This window comes from Balearica regulorum, chromosome 4 (assembly GCF_011004875.1).
Source record: "Balearica regulorum gibbericeps isolate bBalReg1 chromosome 4, bBalReg1.pri, whole genome shotgun sequence".
In the NCBI taxonomy this organism is placed as follows: domain Eukaryota; kingdom Metazoa; phylum Chordata; class Aves; order Gruiformes; family Gruidae; genus Balearica; species Balearica regulorum.
In genome coordinates, this window is record NC_046187.1 from 29815128 (window position 1) to 29840258 (window position 25131).

At 40.5% G+C, this 25131-nt stretch overlaps 1 protein-coding gene and 1 long non-coding RNA gene across 3 annotated transcripts in view; one reads left to right on the forward strand and one right to left on the reverse strand.

Moving 5' to 3' along the window:
• LOC142601713 (uncharacterized) overlaps positions 1-11364 on the forward strand; it is a 446015-nt gene extending 434651 nt beyond the window's left edge. Inside the window, exons 2-3 of the long non-coding RNA XR_012835281.1 lie at positions 10856-10941; positions 11032-11364. This is a non-coding gene — a long non-coding RNA (uncharacterized LOC142601713). The remainder of the gene's footprint in view (positions 1-10855; positions 10942-11031) is intronic.
• BMPR1B (bone morphogenetic protein receptor type 1B) overlaps positions 1-25131 on the reverse strand; it is a 264618-nt gene that overhangs the window by 129391 nt on the left and 110096 nt on the right. The window lies entirely within an intron of this gene.

Sequence of the window (25131 nt, forward strand, 5' to 3'; positions counted from 1 at the left end):
GGCTCGTCTAAAAAGTAAAAAAATTAAAAAAAAATTACAGCTTTGTGTGAGCAGGTGGAAAAATGGGGGAGGGAGAAGGAGGAGGAAGTACTTAAGTACTTCTGTTTCAGCCCTCTTACAGTGCACATCTACAGACCATCTAGCTATGATTATAGAATTTAATTCCCAGATAACGTGGATGTCAAAAAAATTCTGCAAAAACATTTTCTATAAGACAAGTTCTCCAAATTGAAGAAGGTGCGTGTTTGTCATAGCAATCACGCAAGAGCATGAAGACTACAGGGGTATTCACAGTATGATGAACAGTATACATTAATGTCGCCTCTCAAAATTTCTTTCAGAAGGCAGGTATTTGGTGCCCAAATTAGTATTTCGTAATTACGCACAGCATGACAGTAAGCATGAGACATCATGGGGGGCAGGAATCCACAATCCTGCCCTGCAATAAATATTAGTTTCAAAGTTTAAAAAAACCTTCCAAAAAGCAGAATCACCATCTCTATGAACCCCCTGAGAAACTGGGCTGTAAAGAGACAGGTGCCTTGAAGTAGAAAACTGAGGGAAACTGAAAAGATGGCAAGACTGGCACAAACAATTCTTTATTTGATGCATGCCCTCAGTGTACACTGCGGGACAGGCACCACAAACGCAGATAAATGTCCTGGCTTTAACCAAAACCTTAGATGGCATAACTGGGAATTTTTGCCCAAGTAAAACATAAAACACATCATAACTGCATTAACCACTAAGAGCCACAGGAGTTTGTTTTATCTCCAAATCAGTGTCTTTTTACAGGTAGCTTATGACCGTGAAATTCTCCTTGCCCTCCGCACTTTCCCCAGGACATTACTTATACATAAATAAGTCTGTTCCAAGGCTTATGGGACCATCAGGCTTGTGTGATTAGGACAACGCAGTTTCTGCAGCCACTGGCACAGCCTGGCATAATCCAGTGGCTCCCAACCCCGCACACCTTTGAGGTTACCACCGAGGTCATAGCCGGTGCTCGCCTGCCCATTTGCAGTTCAGCCAAGCGGAGGAGTTTTAATAGGAAGTTTGGAACAAAACAGGAATTTCATCTCCTGCATCTATTGAAAGATATATTAACTCTTACTGCTTTACTTTCACTGCTTACATCAATAACAGCTTTTGGAAGTGCTCCTAGTTCACAGAGTTAAGGCTCTCCCTTTCATATGATTTATTTATTTTTTTCTGTACAGCTTGAAAAAACTAAGAGTATCATTAGTAATACTTAGGAATTTATATTAGTAATAATAGTAGTACCAAAATGGACTTTGTTTAAATGGACACTGTTTATAAAACCTTGATTTAGAAGCTCTTCATTGATGCCACAGAAACCTTTTGTCTTTAAATGAAAATACATTTTGATGACATGGGTATTTGCTAAGCCTTGGTGAATCGCCAGATGCAAAGTCTTCCAACTAATTTGCTCATTACAAGTTTCTCAGTCATAAAACTCCTGCACACAGCTCTCATCCTCAATGACGTACGTAACAGTTTCATAATATCATTCCATCAAACTTTTAAACTGCCGCAAATAACTCCCTGAACAACCAGAAACCAGAGTAGTTTAATAAAACTGAGCAAGTAGTTAAGTATTTATCACAACTTTACGTGGAGTATAAGGTCAACACATATTCTTGGACATCTACATCTGTAAAATAGAGAATTACCTTAGATGTTTAGAAATGATACAGGAGAAGCCTGTAATTTTAACAAAAAACACACGTCCCTCTGCTGCTGGAAACAAATACGCAGCATCACTTTACCACACCGCATCACTTCCATTCCACACAAAAGCAAAAGACGACACATAAACAACAGCAAGAGGAGGATACCACAAATACTTGTGTTAGCGAAGGCTTGGTTTTTAACAATACATTTACTTGCATTGCACATGCAGAGGGGTTACGACACAGGTGATGAAGAACACAAAACCAGCATCACTGACATCAGAAGATACAAGGGCAGTGAGCTGACAAAAAATGAGAGCACAGCATGCTGGAAAAGTCTGACAGCACTGAAAGAATAAGTGTTGGAGGGGGGCAAGGGAGGAACAGCTGTGTTAGCCAAACATTCAATAAAAAATAAATCCTAATTTTTTAACAAAATGTCAATAGAACCTCTTAAAATCCACAGACAGCATAAAATACCTTGTTAGATCTCATCTGTTGGAAAAGACAAGGAGCTTGGGTTTTGACTCCAAGCAATGTTCATTCAGGTCAGCAGGACACAAAGTTTTCCCAAATAAAAGGTCCATTCTCCACCAATATGGAAACTACAAAGTTTGAGAAACACTTTTATCCAATTTCACTTTTTTTTTTTTTTACATTGAGACTACTTATTATCCTGATTCTTCTCAACCAAAATTTAGCCCAATACGCCACAAGGATTAAAACCAAATCATTGTCATTCATTACCTGGTGAATGTCATGACTGTCCCCATCCACTTCATCAGTCAAGGAAAAAAAAAAAACAACTCTCCTGTAGAAATGATAACTTACATAAAAATGTCACAGCTAGAGTGTGCATAACATAGAAGTAGACACTAATTGGGGTCACCCTAATATTTTCTAGAGTTTGTGAAAGCCTCCAACAGAATTTTTCAGTAACAGGAGAACTTTGGAAAAAATGCCAACTCTGCATTTCTAGGTCCTTTCCTAGTCCAACAGCTCAAGTTGATGGGACAAACCACGACATACAAAGTTACACATGTGCAAGGTTTAGCTGAATCACAGCCTGCATTTTGTGAAAGGAGAATGATAGCTCAAGAAAAACATCAATGTATTACTACTGCTTTCTTCGCTTGCATTTTGCATACCCAGCAAATCTGCAATTTAATGAGACAGTTGTTACTACATCACTTTAGCTTAAAGTCTTAAAACACAATCTGGTTAGCCCTAAATCGAGATTCTACAACTAATATTAATCAAAGATAATAGGCTTATTTAAAATATGCCAACGGTATCAAATTTTAAAAGGGTGTTGTAATTAGATAAGGTAATGCCCATGGGGGACAGAACTGTATATGAACAGTATGGACCAGTACAGTTCCAAAATTCCCCTAGCAATTCATCTAGCAAGATGAATAATACCAAAGTTTCATAATCCCATATTCTGACCTAAAAAAAAGAAAAACCTGTTGAATGAAGTAACTTGAAAAAAGAAAACCAGTAATGTGAATGATCTGAGTTATTTGGGAAGGAAAAAAGGAATGCATCCATCAGCAAGAAAAGTATTATAAGGAAAAATTATTTCCAGTAACACTATAAAACTGAAAGATTGTAGCAGACACTAAAATCTGAATTGTGCCCAGAAGCCTGGATTTTTGCAACTATAAACCAGTTTAAATAATGAAAAATATCCCAAATATTCTGTGTGTTTTTAAAAGCATCTTGTTCTGGTTTCTTTTATTACATCAGTTATGATACAGTAAATCATGCCAAAAGTTCTGAAAACACAAAATAGCTTTAAAGGTCTGCAAGATTATTTTTAAATCTTTTGAAAACTACCTTAACATATTCTGCCTCTACAAACATTCAAACACCTTATATAAAATCTCATTACCATATGAGAATCTCCATCTGTGTTTTCGTGGTACATTGTGTTTTTATTCCCTAAATGAGTGAGTGAATTTTATCCTCACTTAAATGAAGACTTCTTCCTTGGTTATTCCTGCCAAGTAGAGAAAAAAGTCTATGCTAAAAGCCAAACGTAGATTATGACTTGATCTTTTAGGTTCAGAAAACTCTATGCCTGTGAGGCTTACTGTCCCAAGTTCAACAAACAGTAGACTTATTCTCTACCTCTCTACCCACCATCGTCACACAGGATACCTCCTGTATTAGTCATGAATAGCTCAAAAATGACTTTTCAGAGTTATACAAACTAATTGTGTGTTTACTTTTTTCTGTTTGTGTAATGGTTATGTTTTTGTGCTTAGAAAGACTCACGTACTACCAGTCGGTGCTTCTATTCCTACTTTGGGAAACTCTGTGTTGTGCTTGCTACTTGGCAGAGATATAGCCATTGTACAAAAGTGGTCACTACAAGGAAAACAGTGCAATAAGAAATTCTGATTTTTTTATGCCATACTTAGAGATCCTGAACTTTAGCACCTTCAGAGAACTTCATTTTGATTACAGATACAGATGAGAAACTTAGTAAGTTCACAATAATTCCTGTATGATCTCAAAAACACAATAGCACAGCCCATCTGTTTTCCCATAAATCTACAGTCTTAAAACTAAGAGGAAACATTGTTTGAAGAGGGTAAGATAGAAGCATCTAATTCCACTCTGTCCGATCTTGTCACTAGTACATCAGGAAAGTCACCAAAAATATCAAAGCTGATGGCAGCATTCTTTACAAAGGAAGAAATAACTGTATTAAAAGCCATGTCTTCTATAGTCATCAGATATAGCAGAACTAAAAACATGCATTGCTTCATTTGACTTCAGTGTCAGATGTAGAACGTTTTAGGTTGTTTCAGAATTCAGTCTCTCCAGTGAGAGAGTGTAAACTACAAGACTAGCACAGTAGACCACAACCACCAGTTTCTTCCATTTTTTCAGTGATCAACAGTCATCTGAAGGCTTCCCTTACATTACAGAAATATATTGCAAGAATCCAACATCTCAGTGTTGTATGCAAATTAATCGATAAAAGATATATAATTTGAATTATTTTCAGTATATTTCTACTTCTTGACTTTGAAACTTCAAATTTTTTTCCCTCCAAAACTCTGAATTTCCCCCCAAAATTCAAAACTTAAGGCATCCTATGAAACCATCACAGCATTAAGTTTTATCTGTATAGGTAGTGGTTGCGTTTCCTAGTTTAAAGAAAGAATTTAACTGAAGATGTATATATTGGAATTAGCTATTGTGCGTCACACACTGTGAAAGATGGCTTATGTTCCCTTTTAACTGGAAAGGCAAGACAGATATCCTCCAGAATTTTCTGCTGTTTTCTCTGATTAATAAATTCTGTAGAAACTCTGAGCGAGCTCTCTAAGCAGATGAGTGAAGCAGTAAGACCAAATGCTATGGCATTCTGTAGTGTTACCTTTCAACCAGCCAAGAAAAATAAGAAAACAAGCACCTCTGAGGGTTTTTGTAATGTAGCAAAAACTTAAGGCAAACCTTTATTAACCACACAAGGACAGTAACATCTGTCATGTAGACTGGTACATTTTCAAATGCAATGTATGTGAAATTGCGGTCATTCTGAGTTTGAGTTCTCAGTCTTCACCATAGCCTACTCTTGTGTACACTGCACAGTGGGAAAGTCTGTCAGCTGCGAAGACACTAATGAACATGGCTTCAGTTTGCTTTTATGAAATCCAGAGAATTTAAAGACATTGCTGGAGGCATTCGGTTCTTCCACAGGTTTTGTGACTCAGTGCAAACAGTCATTCAATGCTACGCAATGTACACCACCTACAGAACAATGTTGATTATGCTCAATCGTGGAACTGTAAGTTTGAGTCTGAAGGTAAATTTCAAATAACGTTTCTTCCCAGCGGTTGGTTTCTAACCACTTAGACATTTACAAAAAATAAGATACCTCATGAAAGCCACTATCAGGGTGCCTGGCAACCAGTGACCTAATTCTGTAACACTTACTCAATGAATACACACTTTGACTCAGTGCTGTACTGAGACCCACCAGATAAAGCACCCAGCCTCTCACGGTAGGGCCACTGTCAATTTCTGTGGTGGCAATCCGCTCCCAGGTGACCTGCTCTCTGTCTCTTAAGTGACTAAGAGCCTGCTGAGCTTCCAGACTGGCCCATATAGCCAACTGGTGGTTTGGCCCAACCCAGCTGAGGACAACTGGACTAACTGCTGATAACAGCTGTGCCATTTGGCTGTAGCTACACACCTCTGACTTCACATCTGTACCTTGACTTCTGCCCGCTATTGTCCCGTATCTCGTACATGCTCCTGACTTCTTACAGGCTTGTCCTCATTTCAGCTGGGACAGAGTAAATGTTCTTTCCAGGAGCTAGTGCAGTGTTGTGTTTTGGATTTAGTATGAGGATAATGTTGATAACACACTGATGTTTTAGTTGTTGCTAGGTAGTTGTAGTGTCTACGCTAAGTCAAGAATTTTTCAGCTTCCCATGCCCTGCCAGGTGCAGAAGAAGCTGGGACAGCACAGCCAGGACAGCTGGCCCAGGCTGGCCAAAGGGATATTCCCTGCCATGGAATGTCACGCTCCGTATACAACTGGGAAAGCGAGCTGGCAGATGGGATCACTGCTTGGAAACAGACTGGGCATCAGATTTTGGGTTTTCTGCATGTAGTGCACAATTGGAATTGTGCATCACTTGTTTTATTATTATTATTATTGGTTTTATTCTTGTTATTATTATTATTCTCTTCCTTTGTTATCTTATTAAACTGTCTTTATCTCAAATCCACAAGGTTTTTTTCCATTCTCCTCCCCATCCCCTTTGCAGGGGTAAGGGGTGAGCCAGCGGCTGCTGGGGCTAAACCACGACAAGGCTTTACCCAATCCCTCAGCTATCTTCTTAGGCTCCCTGCTCCTCTCCTTGACTTCTCTTCTTTAATATACTCTTCTTTTTGGCTTCTCAGGTTTCTGAGTTCAGCTCAAGTTCAGCTTATTCTGACCAGGTATTCTGGCTCCAAACTTGTTCTACCTTGACTTACGGAGATGGCCTCAACTGCCTTTGGATTCCCCAAGGGGTTAAGGTTCCTTGAGGGTTTTCAACAGTTACCTTCTCTCTCTACCTTCCCCACTGTGACAGGATGCCATCCAGATTTGTAACCAGAAATGTGCCGAAGGAACAGAATTTCTCAAAAATCAATCAAACACCCCCAAGCTATTCCTAATTACCACTGCCTACTTTATCAGTACCCCTTTCTGGAAAGTTTTCCTTAAAATCACATTTCAACCAGCGTGGCATCCTAGGTTCATTACAGCCAGTAACAGTAAAATCTTCCACCCCGTTCCTTAGAAAGGTACAATGTGTAGGCATTCATGGCCAAAGAAACACCATTTATACTAACTGTGATGATACCAAGAAAACACATAAACAATGTTTGTCCATGCATACATCACAGCCACCTCTGTTTCATATGATGCTTTCTTATTAAGACGTTCACGTATCTAGCACAGAAATTTTAGCAATAACATAAATAATTCATAGAAGACATCTACATCTAGAAATAATGAAAGGGAATTATTAAAGGCAAATTTTTAAAGGCAAGGTCTTAGACTTGGTGAGCCAGAAGGAGTTGGTTGGCCTCTAATGGTGTCATTTCTTCATTTCAAAGACCACTAAAATTTGTGGAAATTATAGCCAGGATTTTGTCATGCAAAAATATAGAATTTTCCAGAAATTGTGAAAATTCAATCCTGCTTCATGAATGCATTCTCTCTCAGGGAAAAGTAAAATCAACTTAAACTTTGTGATCTTACATCAAAATAAATGACATCTGTTCGCCTCTTGCCTCCTTTCTCTTCGACGCCCAGACAAATCACATCTGTTTAATCGAAGAGGAAATGGACATGACAGTAATGAACCAATTGGGCAGTGAGGCATACCTTGGGAAGACACCATTAAACAATAATTGGGAAGAGAAACTGTTAAGAATAACTCAATCAACCACTTCAAGTTATGTTCATTTTGAAGATGATTAGCAGAGGATCCATCACAAGAATAATACTGTTTGCATTCAAAAAGATACTTTCAAAGAGAAACAAATTTATTCTATCATATGTATATTAATGCTACACTGAAAAGATTATTTTTTTCAAAGTAGTTACCAACAGCTTCTATCAGCTTCAGTGAAATTTCACGGAGTCTCTATCAATGACTTTAAGAAAAGTGACCCCAAACATTTATTTTCTTGAATTAAATTAAATATCTTTATTCTTCTAAAGGTTCCAAACTAAATATTGCCTTAAGCTAAACTATAAGGAATCAAACATTTCTGTCAAAACCCTGACAATGTTGCAATTATAAAAAAAAAAAAAAAAAAGGCGCAAAACCATCCCCAAAACTCAAACTAGAAAGGCTAGACTTGGCAAGTGACCACTATGTTCAAACTCTGGATTACAACACAATGCTCCAGACTTCCCTGTGAAAGGACACTTACATGCCATAGCTAAGGCCGTGAAGCTATATTCATGTCTGCAGAACCCCTGCTCTGTCTGACCTCTGGGCATGTGTGATGAAGATTGCCAGGAGGGAAGCTCATAGGAAATAAATGAGTCAGTTGTTCAAAAACTAACACCAGCTCCCAAAGTCCACACATCTAATTTGGCACTCACCTTCAACCACTTTTAAAAGCACATGCAACCCAGCAGCTTCCAACCAAATCAATCCCATTTGAAAAATTCTGTCTGTTTCTTGTCAGAATTCAATCATACATCATCTGTCCTGGCCTGCATGGCCATATGCTACCTTAAGGGTGCCACGGAGGAGGAGGAGGGCTTCAAGCTGTGTTTACCCTCCTGGCTGCACATAGCTGACATAATACCGTGAAGGTATCGCAGAAAAATATGGGAGAAGTCAAATTGCTGTCTGATAGACAACTCAATATAAATAGATCCCCTGCTTAGTTAACGTTTTTCCTGTAACGCAATAACTCTCTGCCAAGCAGAAATGCACAATGTGGGAACACGAGAGCATCCCGAAGCGGTGCCAGTGCTAACAACTAACAGGTAATTTATTATTGTTACTTTTAGCCTGCACTAACTTATTAGCCTTACAGTAAGGAAAAAAAAAAAAATCAATAATCAATTAAGCAGTTTGGAACTGGACTTCACCAGCTCCACACAGTAGCTGCTGTATCATCTGTGGGGTCTGCCTCCCCGACCACAGATGTCCATCATGAATGACTGGTTCCTGCACCAGCCACCTCACTGCCACAGCAGATGCTTCCCAGTGAATCACACAGGTAGAGGAAAGATTTGGTTCATGCCATGCCTTATGTTTAACTTCCATTCAGCATGCAAATTCTGGCATTGGATATTACGTTTCACTAGTGAACAGATAAAGAAACCACAGTTAAAACAACACTTGGGTCACTAACGACAACTTCCAAAATCTTGGAAGGCTGAAGTGAGAGGAGAAAGATTCTCAGTAAATGCAATGGGATGTCTGTGGGTCTAGTCGAAAGCATTTTAGTGAACTGCGGGAAAAGAAGTCGGTGCATATCCGAGCTTTTATGGCCTGAGGTCAAGCATAAGGAATAGTGTTTAACACACCTCATTACAGCAGGGCAGCTCTACAGTTTGCAAAAATTATTTTCTCATCTCTTAAAACTGATGAAGAGCAGGTCAATACCTTAGTGGTAGTTTAGTACAATAATGCTTTCTCATTTACTCACTCTGCTGACACTCATTTGAGATGCTAATCTTTAAAAATGAAGTTAGTCAAAATATGTTGTACTCATTTTTTTAATCTAAAACTAATTTAGCTGCTTAATGAGAGAGTAAATCAAGAGTAATCTTCCAGCTACATCACTGTGCTTCCCTATTCAGAAATGCCATAAGCAACAGTAGACACCGCTATAGCAAAAGACAATGCCTATAGATGACTTGTTTGGAATGCTGTCGTCTTGCATTATTTCCTATAAAAGGTCAGTAAACAACTTTAACCACATAGTCTAAGCATTAGCATGACATTTATTGTATAGTCAAAAATCTGTTACCAACACCTTGCCACTTTGATACATCTCTACATCACTTCATCTCTGATTTGTCTGGCAAAATTAGACGTTTTATCACAAAGAGCTAGTTTCAAACAGTAATGCAGAGGCTGGCAAGTTCTTAAAGTGAAAACGGATCAAGTGGCATTACTTTCCCACTGAACAAATCTAGTCCCTGATGCCAGAATTTATAGGAGTAAATGATTCACGTGCATTTATTTACTGAAAGTGGCCACAGAGTTAACGTTACACAGTCTACTCCTTACCAATGAGTTCTTCCAATAAAACATGTTTTGGGTGCCATGTGACTGAGCAGTGAAGGCAAACTGATCCTGTAAATTATTTTAGTTGAATTTATCAGAGGCATCACTGTTTCCTACTATTTCACATGAGTTTTAAAGCCCGTCCATATGAATTTACACCTGGGAAAATGTTGAAATGTGGGGGAGAAAAGGCATAAGGGCAGAGCAAGTTGTCACAGACCTCGGGTGGGAAAGCAAATGTGCAAAAATACTGTAATTAGCAGAGATCATTTTCATCACACTAAATTTACAATACATATTCCTCCATGCTTTCCTTTGGAAGGGCACCCTGAAGCAGGTCCTTGGTTTTGCACATCCTTCCCTAACCCATGTGTTGGGTTTGCATGGCAAGGTTTTGGTAGTGTGGGGGGGGGGGCCGCTACAGGGGTGGCTTCTGTGAGAAACTGCTAGAAGCTTCCCCTGTGTCTGATAGAGTCAAAGCCAGCCGGCTACAAGACGGACCCGCCGCTGGCCAAGGCCAAGCCAATCAGCACCTCTGTGATAACATATTTAAGAAAGAGAAAAACAGTTAGACAGAGCTTTTTCAGCCAGAGAGAGGAGTGAGAAGATGTAAGAAACTCTGCAGACACCAAGGTCAGTGCAGAAGGAGGGGCAAGAGGTGCTCCAGGTGCCAGAGCAGAGATTCCCCTGCAGCCTGTGGTGAAGACCATGGTGAAGCAGGCTGTCCCCCTGCAGCCCATGGAGGGAGGATGAGGGGGTGCAGAGATTCCACCTGCAGCCCATGGAGGACCCCACGCCGGAGCACATGGAGACACTGAAGGAGGCTGTGACCCTGTGGGAAGCCCGCGCTGGAGCAAGCTCCTGGCAGGACCTGTGGACCCATAGAGAGAGGAGCCCACGCCAGAGCAGGTTTGCTGGCAGGACTTGTGACCTCGTGGGGGACCCCACGCTGGAGCAGTCTGATCCTGAAGGTCTGCACCCCATGGGAGAGACCCACGCTGGAGCAGTTCGTGAAGGACTGTAGCCCATGGCAAGGACTCACGTTGGAGAAGGTTGTGAAGGACTGTCTCCCGTGAGAGGGACCCAACGCTGGAGCAGGGGAACGATGAGAGGAGTCCTCCCCCTGAGGATGAAGAAGCGGCAGAAACACCGTGTGATGAACTGACCGTAACCCCCATTCTCCGTCCCCCTGTGCCGCTGAGGGGGGGCGGGGAGGAGGTTGAAGCCGGGAGTGAAGTTGAGCCCAGGAAGATGGGAGGGGTGGGGGGAGGTGTTTTAAGAGTTGATTTTATTTCTCATTCCTCTACTCTGTTTTGCCTAGTAATAAGTTAGATGAATTCCCTCTCTAAGTTCAGTCTGTTTTGCTCGTGACAATAATTAGTGAGTGATCTCTCCCTGTCCTCATCTCAACCCACAAACTTTTCGTTGTACTTCTTCTGCCCTGTCTGGTGAACGAGGGCAGTGACAGAGCAGCTCTGGGGGGCACCTGGCCCCCAGCCAGGGTCAACCCACCACACCCAGCAACAGAAACCTTCTCCTCTCCTTCTGGGGAATATATAAACTTCTAATGTTTTAGATACAATTAGATACTATATATATACACACACACACACACACCCCCCCCTGCAGAATCTTCTATATACCTAATACAAATCAATGTAAGAAATTTGGTTAGAATAGAGATAAAATTCTATACAGGCAAACTTCTTTAGCAATTCAGTGCAGCGTATGTGAAACAGTTTTACTTCCACCTGCATTACAAACTCTAATGAAAGGATAGTCTTCCTTAAAACAATGTTTGCTTAAATTTTCCTCCCAAGTTCAAAAATATGAGTTTAGTCGTAACTAAAGTATCACCAGTTACTTTCAAAGTTTAAAGCATCCTTAACAAGCACCTTAATATTCATTAAAAACAGTACCAATAAAATAGCTATCCCCGAAGGAAGGGACTTGCAAAATGGAGAGGGAATAATGAAACCACAAAAGGTCCTTTCATTTATGGAGAAGACCACAGGATTCTCATCATTCCTTCAAGTAAAAAAGCTTTATAATTCTAACAAAATAATTTTGGGAAAAAAGCCCATGGACAGTAAGCCACACACAGTTGCACACGCTGTTCTGTTTCCAGAAGACGAAAACATAAGTCAAGTTTAGAGAAATCTGAACTTCAGGTTCCTGTGATTCTGGGTTTCTAATTTCTTCTCCCTCACAACCTTAATGATTAGTCTGTTTTTCATTATAACCCCTGATCTCTTCACAGCTAACAAACCATCTCTTCCCTCTCAGGTCTGACAGGCATGACGTCCATTTTTAACAACAGCACTGATCTGAGTTTTACTTAGGTGTTTTCTTTGCAGCATGTGTACAACTGAACCACAACAAAGGAATTTGAAAGGAAGATAATCTCACAGTGTTGTCAGTGCTGACTGTGAAATTGTTTTAATCAAACATACCTCAAAGAGTATTTCAAACTCCAGGAGAAGGAATATGTTTTTTAAAAAACCCCACAAACCCCGTATTTTCTTTCTCCTCCTTGAGGATGCATATTTGAAACTCTGAACAAGGGCCAAACATTGCAATGAGACTTTATCATGTTTCATTCGTCCTTGCATTATGAGCCATTGTAATAATCTTCACTCAGAGTAAATTCTATTCAGCTTTAAAGGATTTATCTATAGGCAGCTCAAAGTAAAACAAAATTTGGATTTTTCAAGTTCGCTGGAGCTATATAAATTTTGCACCATAAGAGTTGATAGCTTTTGCTAATAAAGTTAATGGAAAACAGACTGATTTATTTCCTAATTTATGTTATTTTCTTAAATATGCCCACCCATGATACAGATTTGTCACATCTGAAGAATTACAACGTGAGAAAAGGACACCCAAAGATCACTGCTCTACGACATGGGTGGGCCATGCTGTCATAAAGGCTTTACATATTTAAGAACCAAACACCGTTTAAGGGTCCAACCTCACAGAACATTGAATCTACTCAGAGTAATCAACAATACACTCAAAAGAGGAATCTGCAGAACCAAATGCCATGTATTCGACTAAAACAAACATGCAAAAGTGGTGCATTCCTTGTAGACTAATGAATGCATGTAAAATATATGATGATGCATGAGGTCACTCTTTATGAGCGTGGCCAGAGGGAACTGCCTCTTAGCTGAAATAGCTTAGAGGGGATGGGGCGGGAAGAGAAGACTGAACGTACAGTGGGCCCTGCTAGAGGTCCATTATTAACTGCTCTCCACCGTATACCCGTTTACGGGCATGCTCTTGCTCTTTCAGCACGCTGTTCCTTACCTTTGACTCTAAGGGTCTTTGTTTCCAAGTAATAAATACTTTGGGCTCCAGGGAGCAGACAGGAAGATCATACATGACTCAAAAAAAAACCCTTTACTGTTGATAGATTATTGTGAGTGCTTATTCATTATTAGCTGAAATGCTATTGACTGCACACTTAATAAATAGCCTATTTGTTCTTTTCAACTGAAGCAATACTGTAACAGGAGTTCTGAAGAAAAGACCATTAAAAACATAAAGACATCACACAGCAGGTAATTTGGGGAATGTGGTTTCAGTTTTCTGTTCATCACAGCACGATCAACAAATGCTGCATCAATTAAAATTTCTGCTGCTTGAATAAAAATTTAGTGCAGGCTACTCATACACCTTAAGAATGATCTAGATGTTTTGAAGAAATGAGGCATTGAGGTAAACTATCACCACATTAGGGTAGCTTTATAACAACACAGTGCAATCATTTTCCTCTTCTCTGGACAAAAATGGCAGCCTTGGCTCTGCCAGGGCATAAATGCTGCCCTGAAGCACAAGACAACGAACCAGGAGAAGAGTCCACTTTGCTGCAAACCACTAGCAAGTTGTCAGAGCAAAAGCATACAGCTGAACATTTTTCCACCTTGATTTATTTTTTTAAAAGAAAAAGTAGCAGAAAATATTCCCATTTTAAAGTTCTTTTGCTCTAAGTCAGTCTATTTAAACATTTTCAGCTACTCACTGTTAACTTGTTAATTAATGCACTGCTTTTAAGACCACACTTAATAAACTATGGCTAGATAACTGTCACTTAATGACTACAAGAAGGAAAACTGTCACAATTTCAATCCCTTAAAAGGATTCCACACAATTAAGAAATAGACCAGAAGCATATTGTATACAGGAGGAAGAAATTAACTGGGAAGGAAGAGGCAGAAAGAGAAATACTCAAAACATATGATTGTAGAGTTAAATTTTTAAAAAAAGCACCAACCAGTGCAGCTAACAGTAGTTAATTTGCAAAATTGCCAATAAGAAAAAGCAATACATATAGCAGAGCTAATACTTGAGTGATCTATTTCAGTGCTAAAAGCTACTATATCATATGGGTAATCTCCTATTAACAAATAAAAAAATCCTGATACAGTAGGATATCCAAAAGTTTGTGATGTATTTTTTTTTAAAATTCGTCTGAAAAAGTCTTACACACAGCTTGTACTCAAGCACACTAAAACGATACTTGTAAGAACTGATGAAGGCAAAAACCATCTATAATGATACTTATTGAGGAATAGCTGATTCTTTATGGCTTTATATGTAGCAACACTGTAGCACAAATGAGCACAAATTAACTGAACATTGCAAACAATGTCTGAGTTATTTAGGTTCTGCAGTCCAGTATGTCCTCATTTTCTACCTTTGTTAAAAACAAACATAACAAACAGCAAAAAAAAGGTCAAAAAGCTGCATACATTTCAGTTATAATTATTTTACACGTGCAATTATTTTTTAACTTCACAATTAGGCAGCTTACTGGTTTTTGCTGATAATTCATTTTCAATGGCAAAGGATCAGAGTAACCTCTGAGAGTAAATGATGTCACTTATCTACAAACGCATCTCTCACAGGTGCCTCATTTTATTGCTGACATTGGAGTTCCCCAAACAGCTGCCTGCCTGCACTCACAGCTGGATGCAAGCTGCTGGACAGCTACGCTGCTCATGGCAGAAGGAAAAAGAGAGGTAATGATATGCAGTGAATTGGGCTTGTTTGACTCAGACTAAATATTTGGATTAGTCAAATTCCTCCTAAAATACATATTGCAGGCATGTGTATGACAGGCAGAAGATGAGTTCATTGGAGGAGAAATATAAAGAAATAAGCAAGACTCCAACGTATGGGAAAGGCAAACCAACTCCCTAAGTGTTTCTAGAACACAATGGATTTCTTTCTTGCAATCCTGTAAGAATTTGTTTTCTAGTATAGTTATTTGATGTCCTCATTTTCTCAGCTATACTTTACTCATGCATCTTCCTTTTCTTCACACAATGAATGCAATAATCTAAACATCATCACAACACATTCTAATGTAACAGAGTCTTCTGATTTAAGATTTAGTGCTACTGGGACAGATGTTATCTTTGGTTATACCAGCAGAAACCCCACACTGACTCTGCTACTGATGACAGCTATAGAACCACACAGAGTTTACATGACGCTAACAGCAACTTTTCCTATTACCTTGCAGTAAATCACATCAACATCATCAAAACTTCATGGCAAGTTGTGATCCTTCCATGTTGTCAAGCTTCCTTCCTCTGAAAAGCCAAGACACCAAACATGGGAGGAACAAGCGGCACGCTGGGTCTAATTCTTGGTGTGAAATCTGAACAGGGTCTGAGCTGTTCAGTCTCACCTGGCACTCCTTTACTCACTTTACAGGTAGCCATTGATCCACTTACAGAGATCACGTGAAAATTAGAGATGAAGTACCACCACCATTTTGAAATAGGCTTCAAATCAGCTTTTTATTACAATACTGCTCCTTACTTTGTATTCTCAGATCCTTCCACCCAGAAGAATGACTTCGAACCAAATTCATTTATATGAATCCAAAGTGATTGGAAAAGTTACACAAGAGAAAGTAACAGATGAAACATTTCAAAAGCTGCATTGGCAACAACAAAAATAACTTTAGTGCCATCTCAATTATCTTTTTAAGTAATCACATTATTTTTAACTAGGAATGCACAAACAGCATGCTAATTAACGAAAGACTGCTCTTTACATTTTAAACTAAGTTCCCACACTTTGCATCATTGTGGTTCAAGTCTGAAAATGGTCATATATTTCCTTAGTATGGAAAGGGATAACTACATATAATACCTTCAGATTAGCCCAATAAATAGTTTAAATAGTTCTGGTGAGAAATAAGGTATCTATCTGTCTTTTAGATAAAACACATAACTCCAAATTGAATTTATCGTTTCATATAATCACAGAATGGTTGAGGTTGGAAGGCCCCTTTGAGAGAGTCAGACGCAACCCTGCTGCTCAGAGCAAGGTCTCCTGGAACAGGTTCCTGAGGGCCTTCTCTGGTTGGGTCTTCAATGTCTCCAGGGGTGAAGACTCCACAACCTCTCTGGGCAACCTGTGCCAGAGTTTGAACACCCTTCACAGTAAAAAAACTTCCCCTCTTGCCCCTTATGTTTAAACAGAATTTCTTGTATTTCAGTTTATGCCCATTGCCTCTTGTCCCATCGCTTGACACCACTGCAAAGGGCCTGGCTCCATCCTCCTCACACCCTTCTTTCAGACAGTTGTACGTATGGATGAGAACCCCCTGAGACTTTCTTCTCCAGGCTGAAGAATCCCCTCTCTCACCTTTCCTCGTAGGAGAGATGCTCCAGCCTCCGAATAATCTTCATTGTGGCTCCAGTACATCCATGTCTCTCTTGTAGTGGGGAGCCCAGCACTGGTCCCAGAATTGCAGATGTGTCTCACCAGTGCTGAGCAGAGGCGAAGGATCCCCCCTCCCTCGACCTACTGGCAGCATGCTGCCCAGCGCAGCCCAGGAGGCTCTCCTTGCCACCAGGGCACATCGTGGGCTTACATTTATGTTGTTTCCTTCTTAATCTTTGCTATTCTCTGAGTTCCTGCTTTACAAATGTTGCTCACTCTTCAGCACTGACTATATGACTTTTACGAATTTGAGAATTATCTCATACCAGTGCAAACTCCTCTCATTAGTCAAACATTCACATAATCATTTACTTTGGTAATCCAAAGAAGCTTTTAATCCTTTTTTTTTTTCCTTTTTTTTTTTTTTAAGTTGTCTGGCAAAAGCTTGATTTTTAAAAAAAAAAAAAAAAAAAGCTACAGAAAAGGGCAGATACATTGACTGCTAATGAATCTTCCAAAATAAGCTATATAAAAACATTGAAAATACATCTAGATCTAAACAGTGGGTTACAGGAAAAGGTAGAAAGAAAAAATATCTTAAGACATGAATGGAAAAATTCTCGCTGCGTAACACAATATTTTGGTTGACCACAGATCATAATTTATTCGGTCAGGTATGGATGTTTCCACAATTATTCAGAGTCTTGGACTTGTTCCCCATCACTCTTCTCAACGTGATTTGGGAAAGTGCTAATCTGTAATGAACACAAACCCATGTATCGAACTGCTAAATTAAAAATTAGACTTCAAAGCTTGACAAGCCATTGGCTATTCCTTTAAAAAACAACCTTTTGTTTAAAACTTCCCTGCTTTATGCCTGTATCACTTCCAAAACCTTTATCCACTGGGTACTAGCTAAAATAAAAACAAAACCAAACCAAAACAAAAAAACCCCAACCAAACAAACAAATCACCCCCCCTCCGAAAATGGAGGAAAGGCTGTTCTGAACCCTGTTCCACGCAGTTGCAAACTGATTTTATGACTACACAGCAAGGGTGCACAACATGTGGCAAGAAAGCCAATTACGGCCCATGGGGCTATAAAATGCAGCCATCAACCATCTCTCTCTCCCTGTAACTACGTAACTGATTAAAAGCTGATTAACTGTATGTATTTGCTTGTTAACACAAGCAAGCAAATTTTGTTCAGCTATCCAGGAAGCTGGCAGCCTGAGAAAGTTGTATGGCTTGTATGGCTTTCTTGTAGCTTAAAAAACTCCCACCAAAATAGTAAATGCAAAGGGAATTCAGAGTTTTAATTCAGAGTTTTGATATAGCTTACATATATATATATATATATATAATTCGGGGGGGGAGGGCTGTATTACTTTGACTCTGTCTCTCACACACAATTCTAGATTTCTTGCAGAAATTTTGGGTCTTTTTATACTTTCAGCCATCACACGCGTTAGGCTAGAATTGGTCAACAGAGGTTCAACATTACCGATACACAGACTTACAGATAGACAGTGTGGTCACAAAATCTTGGTGGGAAACCAGTCCCAAGGAAGTTTTGCATTAATATTTCACATACAGCATTTGGGAAATGTTCAAGCTGTAGAAGTCAAAAGAAATTGGGCACTCAAAAGTTGGGGCGCTCATAAAATAATTCATTTCATCATCTGTTGTGCCATATATCAGCTTCATAGAATCTCTGACAAAAACTTGGATGTCTCGTCAGTCCTGCAGCAAACACACATGCTCAGCCAGATGTGCAGTTTGCAACTGAGGTCCAAGTGGACAAGAGTCTCTCAACACAAAAACATTCACCTGGGAGGAAGAGAGGTGGCATTTTCTCACAGATAAGAAATAGAGGAATAAAAATAAAATCTTTAAGTGTATGAAATATTTTGTCTTTGTACTCATTATTCTAGCAGTCAAGGAAATACTTTACTTAGCAGTGATGAGTGGTTTAAAAGCATTAACTTAAGATAGTTAATGAAGCCTGACACTCAGCTAGTACGTTATCTACTGCAAAACACAAGAGTAGAGAATGAAGAACGCAGCATCTGCCTGACTTTTTAGCTTCTGGATGCGCATGATAAATTTTTAGTTTATTTGCCAGTTGTAAACTATTTTTTTCATTCTTCATTAAGCTAAAAATAAAGCAGTTCAAAGATAAGCTACAAATAAGCAAAATTCTGAATGAAAACATCCTGGAAATTATGTACAGTTCAAGTATAGTGTCTGGAAAAATATGGGGGGGGGGGGGGGGGGGGGGACACGACACGACGACAATGCATAGATGCAGTACCTAAGGAGTCATGGATTTTTAAAATAAGATAGCTTTTTTTCCTTTCTTGTACATTTTTCTGCAACCAGGAGCTGAGACAGAGAAAAGTCACTTTAGCCATAATAGCTTGTGATAGAAAGGTGTTTGGGGTTATTATGTCCTTTTCCAATGAAGGAAAGATATGGAACCCAATGGAAAAATGTCAGATACTTTACACAAATGGAGCCAGAAGGTTGCAAACCTCCAGAAAACGTCACTGATTAGATAACATGCACCTAACTGAACTGACACAAGGCAAAAGCACTTCCATCTCCTCTAAAATAAACAGAGAGATGGGAGAAAAACAGAGAGGAGGGAGCTCCTGGATTACCAGCAGTAAAAGAAGGGGAAGATTTAGTCACCTATGACAGAAGAGAAACAAACTGCCCCGAAGAGGAGGTTCTAAGATTCTTCAGGGGCAGCTGAAGAATTGGGAATTAATGGATTTACTAAGGAAAAGAGAAAAAGATCTACTTAGCCATCAATAACTTGAGAGAACAGAGATTAAAAAGCATTTCAATCCCAACCAAGACGAGGAAAGCACGCACAAGGAATGGGTACATCTTTCACAGCACATGGAAATAGCAGAAGAAAGCTGTTGCCCTGCGAGGCTGTGGAAAAGTGGTGAGTAGAGTGAGGCTCCTGTGTGCATGAGTACAAACTGATGTGAGGATGCATAATGAAGAATCCTCTAAGAAGGAGAAGAGGAACCATTCCAACAGTTTTATGGAGGAAAAAAAAAAAAATTCATTGAGGTGTTTCCAAAGTGCAAATATATGAAAAAATAGGCTTAATGTACACGTGCTAAAATTTGCATACTTTACAGCAACTAGAGATATGTCCTGCCCACTAATTTATGTGTAGAAGAAAAAAAGAAAGGAATTTTGCTCAAGTAGAGAAATGAAACTGTTACCATCTAGAAAAGAAACTTTTGTCAAGATGATGGCTACCACGGATAAGGACAGGACAAGTCATCCATGTTGCAAGATTCTTCTTGGAAAAGTTAAAATAATATAAAATATATTTACCTTTCATTTATTGAAGAGAACAAATCCAGTGATTTTCTTTCTGTCATCACAACATTCAAAGTAGTTAAGTGAAAACTGACGCATAATAACAAGTTATGACATACCAAACAAGGATTCCATGTCAATCTCGCTGCTTCCTTAAATTCTGATGCTAGTATTTTATCATCACAAAACCATTCAGATTCAACAGGCTGGCTTCCAAGTGTGTTACCTCAGCAAAAATATTAAATATTATTTATTATTATTAACATAGATTTGGCAAGAGTTAACACGACTACACTACAAGAGACATACATTAGAAATTAGGGTAAGAGAGTATCTTTGAATTACTACCACATGTGCCGCAAATTATATTCAGGGAGGCACCAGTTCCAACATTCAGAGTCTCTGTACATGTTACACTGAAGTGTAATTTACAGCAGCCCTTACGCATTAAGGTTTCATGGCAGTAGCTGTGTGTCTCATTAATTTTTAAAGAGAGATTTGGATGACAGTGATTTGCCCCACACATGTCGTCCTTACACACAGCAGGCTGCGTTAGCGTCCGTGGTCTGCCTATTCAGGTCACCTTTTTCTGTCTCTCTCCCTGGCTTTTCTTGGCCGTATGTGCCATTTATCTGCTTACACCAGACTCGCACCTTATATTTTGGCATGTCACTGTATACATCTGTATTTCAGCTCCTAAACAATACTTCATGCTACATTTGCATTGTTTTGCTTTTCCATCCTTGTGCTGCAACACATGTGCTTTAATCAAGGCTTGAAAACAATCTATCCACCCACTCAGCCAGACAAATGCCAAAATGTCTCTAGATTTTAAGCTTTTTTTGGCTGCAAAATGATCTTCCAAACATGAATGGGCAGTAAACATCACAGCTGGCTTCTCATGTTTGCAAGCAAGTAAACAATTTTTTGGATACCTCTTCAGCTGCAGAGATGCGTGCCAAGCTGCAGCGGATCACGGCTGCTAATGAGAACCACACAAGACGCAACGAAAGCATCAAGGAACGGCTGCCTGCGAGGATGGCGCACCACACGGCAGCAGAGCAGCAATGAAAATGCCACTGAATTCAAAGCGGAAAGGACATCTTCCACCTCCTTTGCTACACGGTACTAGGGTTTAGGGTTTTTTCAGGCTGATTTGTCACTCCCTACCTGGAGGCTGACATCAAGAAGGATCCCATCCTGGCACTCATCGTACCCAAAGAAATCCCAGTATGTCCGGGAGGAGGGAGAAGGGAGAAGGGAGAAATTCAGCACATGTAACTTATGAAATTGAGGAGGACTCAGCAAATCAGTGTCTGTTGGAAGGACAGAGCTGAAGGGTGTTGAGGCTAAAGGCTTCAAAGATAGGATCTACAAGGGGAAGTGGACCAGCTTACGCTAGCTGAGACCAAATGAGGAATACATTTTTCTTTTGGATGCAGAAGAGTAAGGGACACAACACACTGCCTGAAAGCAGTGAAAAAAACACACTTCTACCTTTTCCTCCTTCACAGCTTTCTTTTCTCATTCATTTTTAGACTATATGTTTGTTTATAGAGACTTTTTTTTTTATGTTCAAAATGGAAGTTCTCAGTCGCTGCCTATGAACGCAACAGGGAGAATGGCAGCCCAACTATTTTTCACCCTGGCACTTAGGCACAAGCTACATTTTTCAGGCCCTGGCTTCAGCCTAGCTCTCTGGTCGAGCTTCTTGAGACGACACGACAGCTCACTCGCACCTCATTCTGCAATGTGTGGAGAGAACTATTTGTTCTCTTGCTGCAACAGCATAAAAGCCAAACCGTCTCAGGACTCCACGGCAGCCCTAGGCTCACCCTGCAGCTACAGGCTTCAGCAACAGCTGGCATTAGTATAGCACTATCAAAGCAAAGACAATTAAACAAACAGCACTGATGAGCCTGCTACTGAACTTTGCTGCTTTAATAACATTTATTGCTTGACAAGAGATAAGTCCCACCAAGAGGGGTACAAGCACTATGGTTTTCCCACGTGGCCCGGCTGGTGCAGAGAGAAGCGACTGCTCTGTGTGCATTAGTGCCCACCACACTGAGGAAGTGCCGAGCAAAACGCAACTAGAGAACATCAGCTGAAAAACAAGCCCAAGTAAACAGGTTTTATGTGAAGCGTCTTGGGAGTGGAGGAGTGGAAAGGCAACAGCTCCACAAATGCTGTTTTCACAGTGTCCCCGTGGGAGGACTTGGCAGTACCCTGAGCCTCGTAATCCGCGTGCCCATGGGCATCCACACAGCCTCCTGGCATCCCAACCCAACTCCCCACAGCAAAGTTAGGACCCTCAGTGAGTCCGAGAGCAGCATCTGTCTTTGTACACTGTACAAGGAAGCTGAATACTGTTCACAGATTCCCTGCTCCCACCCCGCAGTAGAGAGGGGTTTTCTTTGTCCACTATTTGATAGTCCACTGGTACAAAATCTAGTCCAAAGTCATTCAATAAGCTGTTTTCCTTCAGTCTGTAGTAATAAAACTATACAACACTATAAACATTTTCCGTATTGGACTCCAAGATGTTTGGCGCTCTAGCTGGAAACACTGCTCCTTTTGTTTTTACATTACAGCAGACCACTTTAGACCCACTTTCCATCAAGACACCAAATATTTTTGTCTTCTATTTTCTGCGAGGAGAGCCCTTTCTAAATCTAGGCAAGAGTTATGAGCAGCTATTGGGCGCGTACCATCGCTCCACACCTAGGCACATCACAAATCAGACTCATCAGAAAAGCAGAGCGATGTCCAGGGAACAATTTACCCTTCTATGATCGTTCCAACGCATGGGCTGGCCACGCAGGGAAGATTAGCATTAACGGGAGATACGGACCTACATCTCTCAAGAGGGGGGAGAAAGAAACAGACCCCATAGAAGGCAAAAATTTCCTTTTCATGAGAAATTTAAGGAAAGCACTAAAGACTCTGCGATGAGCTGTGCTGGTTTTGCGTGGCAAGGTTTTGGTAGCGGGGGGGGGCTACAGGGGTGGCTTCTGCGAGAAGCTGCTAGAAGCTTCCCCTGTGTCTGACAGAGCCAATGCCAGCCGGCTCCAAGACGGACCCGCCGCTGGCCAAGGCCAAGCCAATCAGCACCTCTGTGATAACATATTTAAGAAAGAGAAAAACAGTTAGAGAGAGCTTTTGCAGCCAGAGAGAGGAGTGAGAAGATGTAAGAAACTCTGCAGACACCAAGGTCAGTGCAGAAGGAGGGGCAGGAGGTGCTCCAGGTGCCGGAGCAGAGATCTCCCTGCAGCCTGTGGTGAAGACCATGGTGAAGCAGGCTGTCCCCCTGCAGCCCATGGAGGGAGGATGAGGGGGTGTAGCGATTCCACCTGCAGCCTGTGGAGGACCCCATGCCAGAGCAGGTGGAGGCACCTGAAGGAGGCTGTGACCCTGTGGGAAGCCCGCGCTGGAGCAAGCTCCTGGCAGGACCTGTGGACCCATAGAGAGAGGAGCCCACGCCAGAGCAGGTTTGCTGGCAGGACTTGTGACCCCGTGGGGGACCCCACGCTGGAGCAGTCTGATCCTGAAGGTCTGCACCCCATGGGAGAGACCCACGCTGGAGCAGTTCGTGAAGGACTGTAGCCCATGGCAAGGACTCACGTTGGAGAAGGTTGTGAAGGACTGTCTCCCGTGAGAGGGACCCCACGCTGGAGCAAGGGAATGATGAGAGGAGTCCTCCCCCCAAGGATGAAGAAGCGGCAGAAACACCGTGTGATGAACTGACCGTAACCCCCATTCCCCATCCCCCTGTGCCGCTGGGGGGGGCGGAGGTTGAAGCTGGGAGTGAAGTTGAGCCCGGGAAGATGGGAGGGGTGGGGGGAGGTGTTTTAAGATTTGGTTTTATTTCTCATTCCTCTACTCTGTTTTGCCTAGTAATAAGTTAGATGAATTCCCTCTCTAAGTTCGGTCTGTTTTGCTCATGATGATAATTAGAGAATGATCTCTCCCTGTCCTTATCTCGACCCATAAGTTTTTTTTTTCGTTGTACTTTTTCTTCCCTGTCTAATGAAAGAGGGCAGTGACAGAGCAGCTCTGGTGGGCACCTGGCCCCCAGCCAGGGTCAACCCATCACATGAGCATTGTCAGTCTGCCGCAAAGGAGACATCTCTGTAATTGAAGATATTCTCCCCTTCCGCCCCACGTCTGAGAAGCGCGGGGCAGGTAAAGCACGAGCAGAAGTATGGCATGGGAAATTCAGCAAAACACCATGCCCACGCTGCTGCTGGCTCTTTTGTTAAAGCCGCAGACAGGAATGTTAATGTTTCATTCCGGCAAAGTATGCAGGGAGAGGTAATATCTTTTATTAGACCAACTGATACAGCTGGAAAAAACAGACAAGCTTTTGGGTACAGAAAGCCTTTCCTGCACAGACCTGAAGAAGGGCTTTTTTTGTCTGAAGTGTCTGTTTTTTCCAACATACAATTTACTGTTATGTATAAAACAGACTGAATTTAATCACTCTTCACTGTCCTCTCCTCTCACTCAAAGGTTCATGTTTTCATAACAAAACCATTTCAGGTTTATCACTGTAAGAAGGGTCTTCAATAGGAAAGCCACAGGTAAGTAATTTTTCATTGAATTACTTTTTTTTTTTTTTTTTTTTTTACGTATTTTATTACCAAGACATATTCCAAGTTTTATTTCAGAGTTCTATGAAGCAAAATGCAAAACAATTTTCATGACGTGAACAATGGTAGAACTTTTATTTTCCTGATCTCTTTGTATTTAAATTACAAATACATGACCCATATTTTTATTTGTCTCAGCGCTGTAACTATAGATTAATTACATTAATTTCAGTGGAATTTCTCCATAGTTTTGCTTTACCATACAGGTCATAATGGATGTGGTCATTATCATTAAATTACTTGATATTATATATATATTGTAGATTATAAGTACAAATGACTAAAAAGTTCTTTTCCATTATAAAGTGTTTTATCTCTACAGGATGCTTGATGTTTTGCATTTATTTGAATAAAAATAAAATAGTAACTACAAAATAGTTTTATTTTGTAGGTAAAGTTTTTATAAGCTGAGCTGGCTAATATGTACCTCTGACACCTATTTAAAATCTATTCATATATATTTATGCAAATATCAGTCAC